Genomic DNA, 6,000 nt, shown 5'->3' on the forward strand with positions numbered 1-6,000 from the left:
TTTCAAAACCCAGTTCTTACTCAATTTAATCAAGATGTTGTCCACTCTGGTCTTCAGGGACCTTGTCGCATCTATAAGGTGGAGGTATTAAAGCAGCAATCTCAGGCTGAGGGAAGAGCAGGTGAAGCTCCCAGCCAGTCTCAGCCATTAAGACGTTCATAGGAACCGCGAGTGTCCAGAGGATCTCTGGTGTAGAGCTAAACACATATCTGAGGACACAGACACAGATGTCTGGAGCCACCAAGGACACAGCGCCCTGGAATGCCATCCTGTCACCCCCACATACCCCTATAGCACACACAGGCCTGAGCCTCCCATGCAACCATGCAACACGCCCATCCGCATGGCTAGTCTTGTCCTTTCAACCCCTCAGAAGATGGTCAGACCCAGGACTCTGCCGTTGTCCTTCTCCTGTGCGAGAATCAATAGCCTGTACCTCTCCACAGGGTGGGAAGGTGATGTGGTTATTCTTCAAATTTTAGCCTGGACCTCTCTGTTAGCATTCAGGCATCTGTACTGGCCTGCCTTAGGAGTTCTGCGGGATACACCCTCAGTTGCTGCCATTAAGACCACCACCTGGCCTATTCAATATTTCCCTTTTAAAAGTGCCCTGCCCACCTCCCATCTCTCTCTCTCCCTCTCTTTCTCTCTGTCTCTGTCTCTGTCTCTCTCTCTCTCCCTCTCTCTCTCCCTCTCCCTCTCTCTCTCTCTCTCTCTCTCTCTCTCTCTCTCTCTCTCTCTCCCATTTCCCCCTTTTTAAGACCCTTTTCCCCTAATAAGAAACCCATCTGCTTGAACTCCGTTGCATGGCACCTTTTTCTCTTGAGCTGCTTTTTAAAATGACAACACTCTCCAGCAGCAGTGGGAAGGTGATGTGGGTCTGCTTCACACTTTAGCTGATGGAGAGCTCATGCCAGGCCCAGGCAACATGCTAATCTGGCTGCTTTGGTTTTGTGCTGTGGTTCTTAGGAGCACAAACAGGAGATTTTTCCCAGTGTGATCCCAGTCTCCGACAGGAATGCTTTAAAGGTGCATGCTTGCCCTGTGAGGATAGAGACAAAGTCACATTTTCTTACTTTATTTATTGTGCACATGTATGTGCATGTCAAAGCACAAGCACACATGTGTCATATGTCACAATGTGAAGGTCAGAGGACAACTTTCAGGAGTCAGTTTGGTCCGTTCACCGTGGAGGTTCTGGAGATCACATTCAAGTGGCCAGGTTGAAATCTGTGTTGCCTGCTCATGGGCCCAAATGTCAAATGTTCTAATCCAACACTCATGTAACTGGACACACAAAAAAACCTAAACATGGAAACAAAAATGTCCAAAACAAAAGACAGGGACAGAGAGCCACAAACATCCAGCATTCCTCTCCCTCACCCAGCCTTTATTGAGAGGAACTCCATCTCCCTTCAGGATACCTCAGAGGCTCCAGATAACAGATTACTATGGTCTAGCCTATGGACGCAGGTGAGGAGAGGAGACAGGGCCAACCCCCCCCCCCCACACACACACACTGAGCACAAGCGCTGATTGGTTCATCTTTTGCAATAGCAATAACTATCGCTAAGCCAGTGGATGGTCTCCCATGGAAAGGATTTACACACCAGCTGCTTTAGAGACCGTTGATTTAACAAGGGTTTTAGCAGGGACATGAGGCAAATGTGCACATCACTAATGGCAGAGAGAAGCCACTGCTGCTCTGGGTTCCACCCCCTGACCTTCTTATGGCTCCTTATGCAGGAAGGTTGTATTCCCATTGTCACCCCCATGGCAGACGTTAGGATGGAGTCTGGATTCATTTGACGCCTACAGGCAGGGACATGAAGATGGGAGTGTAGGGGCAGGAGATACAAGGTAGAGCATCAGGTACACTTCCAGCCGATGCCAGGAAGCAGGAGGGGGAATTGTGAGGTGTTGAATGTCTGACACAAACTCAGGGATGCTCAGAGCAGGCCATGGAAGAGAGCCCAGAACACAGAATGAGCCCACCTCAAGCTACTCCTCCAGCCACAGGCTTACAGCCTTGCTTTAGCCAAGTCTCTGGTCTCACTGGGTCTTCACCAGAGCAGTCAACTAGAGGACCTGCTTCAGAGGGGTCCTCTGTGGCCAACCCCAGAGAGGAGCACAGGACATGGTGACAGTTCCAGTGTGACATGGGTACCTAGCACTACCATGTCATCCACACATACCTGGTAGAGAGGCCTAGGATTGGTTCTTGCTCAGGAAAAGCCCTGTGTCTGTCATTCTTCAGAGGGAAGGTGGGCAAAGGCTGCTTTTGGGGTGTACATGTGAATACAACCCTGGTTATATTGGGTGCCCAGGTCTATGTACGTCTGTACAGTGTGTGGGGGTGACAGGATGGCCTCACAGTGCTCCGTGCTCTTGGTGGCTCCAGATATCTGTATCTGTATCCTCATTTGTGTATTTAATTCTAGCCAGAGTCCCTCAGGACACCCATTGTTCCCTTGAACACCTTAACAATGGTCAAGACTTTCACGTGGGCCCAGAGACCTTTTACTGCATACAGCCCCCTGTATTGGTGCTTGAGAATCTCCATCGAGATGTGGCAAGGAAACTAGAGGGGAAGCACCTCGCCAAAGGTCAGTGGTAATGCCAAGATACGATATCAGACAGTCTGTATGTTAACTCGTCAACCAGGGACACAGCTTCTTCCAGCAAAGCAGGACATAGGGAGGCCAAGAAGGGGTGACTCCAGCCCTGCCTTTGTGCCACAGGCATCCTCCTACCTCACCCCATCTCTGCTGCCAATTCTACCCTCTGAGGACCGGGTCAGTCTTGAAGAGGAATGAGTGTCCGACTACAGACCCTCAGATGGGGCTGCCTGGGTTGTGCCTAGCTGGACGGAAAGCCTAGTGTTAGCCCTTGCACATTCCAGGCTCTGCTCTGGGGCCAGGGTCTGTAGTGTTGATCAACAGCCAGACCAGTGCAGTCGGCATCCATGCTTTCAGTCACAAGCAGTCTGTTAAGACGAGGGCTCCGTGTTTGCAAGCTTTGGGATTAGAACTCAGAGCTCCTAATGCTAGCCTTCTCTAGACTACGCTGCTTTCTCTCTAGCTGATCTCTCTATTTAGAAAGGGTAAGAAAAAGGGAGAGGAGAGAAGGAAAGAGGTTGAGAGAGGAGTAAAAGGGGGGCTTCTAGTTACAGACCAACCCGCTCGTGACCCAAATCGTGTACCACAGAGTAAAACCCTTACATCTCAACCGCAGAGCTGGCTTTCTGGTTGAAACAACTGAAGCTGTGTGTACGTGCGGGGGAGTTTGGGCGGCTGCCCAGATGGGGGTGGGCAGGAAGGCAGTGGGCCTCTGAACCAATATTTGCTGTTTACAAATGTTGCCCAATTTTCATAGAAACTAAGCAAACAAAGAGCTTCTGTCTGCTTCAAGCATTCCTACCCACCCCACAGTGTCCTCTGCCCCAAGCTGGAGCCTTCCTTCTCTGAAATCTCAGAACTGGGTCATCTTGGGGAAGGAGTAACCTGGAAGCCTGAGAAGTGAAACCCACAAAGCCAGTCATTGCCAGCCTGCTGGGGCAGGGAAAGTATGTGAGAGAGGTAGGGTCTGGGGCAGGCACCTCATGGGAAACTGGCATGTGATCCCCCCGCCCCCCCCCCCCCCCCGTCTTTTCCTCCCTCTCAGAACTCACAGGACAATGGGAGGTTTCTACTCTTTTCCCCACAAAAATAGCCTTCTCATAAACAGTAACAGTCCGAGGCCAGGTGGACTTGGAATCCAATCCAGCAACCACAACAGTCTTGCACGCTCCTCCTAGGAACCAAGTCTAGGAAAGTCCGAATAATGTTTTAAGAGCAAAATATTTATTTTGAAAGGAAAAATCAGTAAAGATATCATGACAAGCACGAAGTATTTTCTGTGAACAAAGATGCAAAAATCCTATGCTAAAAAAAAAAAAAAAAATCACAAACAGGGCTGGGAAGTGGCTCAGTTGGTAGAACGCTTGCCTAGCATGCATGAGGCCCTGGGTTTGATCCCTAGCACTGCATAAATGTGGGCTTGGACACACACCAGTAAACCTCCTACTCACAAGGTGGAGGCGGCAGGATCAGAAGTTTAAAGTTAACCTTGACTACGTAATCAGTACCAACCCAGTCTGGGTCATATAGGAACATCTCAAAAAAAAAAAAATCACGAATAGGATCCACTAAAATACAATAGGAATAATAATTACTCAATTTGATTTATCTGGGAATGCAAATTATCTTTTGAAGCACCAATTAATATAATTGAGTAAATCAGTCTAATAGTGGAGGAAATTAATGACCACATCCATCATTTATACAGTTCAACATCCATACATAATGAAGGTTCTTAGCAATCTTGCTCCTCCATTTGATAAAGGGTACTTAATAAAGATCTATAGATCTCCTGCTTCATGGTGGAATGTGAATGAAGTCTTTCTCTTTGAGAGCAAGAAGGATACTAAAACACCCACTACCACCATTCCCACTCACCATGGTAGCTGGAGGTCTGAGTCAGACCTCCAGGCAAGGGAAAGAAGTGGGAAGCAAAATGACTGGGGGGGGGGAAGCCTATCTTTATATATGGCTGAATTGCATATACATAAAATTCTAAATAAAATAATTTTGTATTATAGGATAAATGGGCTAAGAAACATCAAGATGCAAGGTAAATTATACAAAACCAACTCATTTCTATATACAAAATCTAGAGAGCAAAGAATTCTACCTAAAGGAAAAACAAATGCATGGGTTGTCATTCACCGAATGACTAAATATTATTGAGCAAAATAAGCTTGAAGTAAGTGGAAAACTATGCCACTTAGCTGGTGCTAAGTGGAAAACATAGCACCAGCACTATGAAGGTCTCAATTCTCTCCAAATTGATTTGTAGATGAAAGTTGGGGGGTTGGCGGGGCATAGTGGCGGTTAAAGGTTTAATCAGGGAAGGGACATGAGAACAGGAGCTAGGAGGAAGTGATGGGTGACTAAAACCAAAGGTGAACGAAAAACTCCATAGAAACCCACTACTCTGTAAGCCAATTAAAAATTCATAACTTTAAAAAAGGAGTTTGAATACAGGCACCCTGGCTTGGGTGGACAAGGCTTCTCCCCAGAAAGCATGTGTTATTAAATGAAGATCTTATTGCCAGATATGGGTCCCTCTCTATGAATCATTTGGTCAAAAGGCCCTAAAGACAGTATGGGCTGTTGCCATGGCTTTTGGTTGTGCACCATAACTAGATGACAAGACCCTACTGCGGAAAATTGGTGTGAGGACATAGAGCAATCCAGCTGGAACTGACCTGAAAACTTCACTTCCTTCTTGCTGGCTAGCTTTCATAGTGCTGGGTGCCGGGGAGAAAAGTCATGGATATGCATTATCTAGCAGTGAACCCTGAATGTTCCAATGTTGACCTGCCAGGCAAGATATGCCATAGGTGCAACAGTGGCATTAAGGTTATGGTGGTAACAAGCTACTCTCTGATTGGCTTGAGGCATCCACAGAAGGGAATTCATTCTCCATATGAATTCCCTGGCCAAAGGTTTAGAAGGTTGTGGACTGTAGTGGGAAATGTACTACTGTTGTTTTCCTAAAGGAACATGACAGACTGCCTTTTAAGGCCTGTGAGATGGCTCAGACATCAAAGGTGCTTGCCACCAAGCCTGACAACATAAGTTTGGTCACCAAGGCTCAACTGGTAGAAGGAGAGAGCCAACTCCCATAAGTTGCGCCCTGGCCATCACAGGCAAGACTTGGAATGCACACACACACACACATACACACACACACACACACACACACACACACACACACACACACACACACACGGAATGAATGAATGGATAAATGAAAATTTAAACATTAAAAAACTAAACACTGCCTTCTAAATATTGATGTTTATCCCCATAAGTTAGTGCTGCTCTCAACTTTGGCCAGAAAAGCCTCTTTGTGCAATGGGCAGCAGTTAATGCAGAGACTCATAATTGGTTAAAG

This window comes from Cricetulus griseus, chromosome 4, assembly GCF_003668045.3.
Source record: "Cricetulus griseus strain 17A/GY chromosome 4, alternate assembly CriGri-PICRH-1.0, whole genome shotgun sequence".
Taxonomy (NCBI): domain Eukaryota; kingdom Metazoa; phylum Chordata; class Mammalia; order Rodentia; family Cricetidae; genus Cricetulus; species Cricetulus griseus.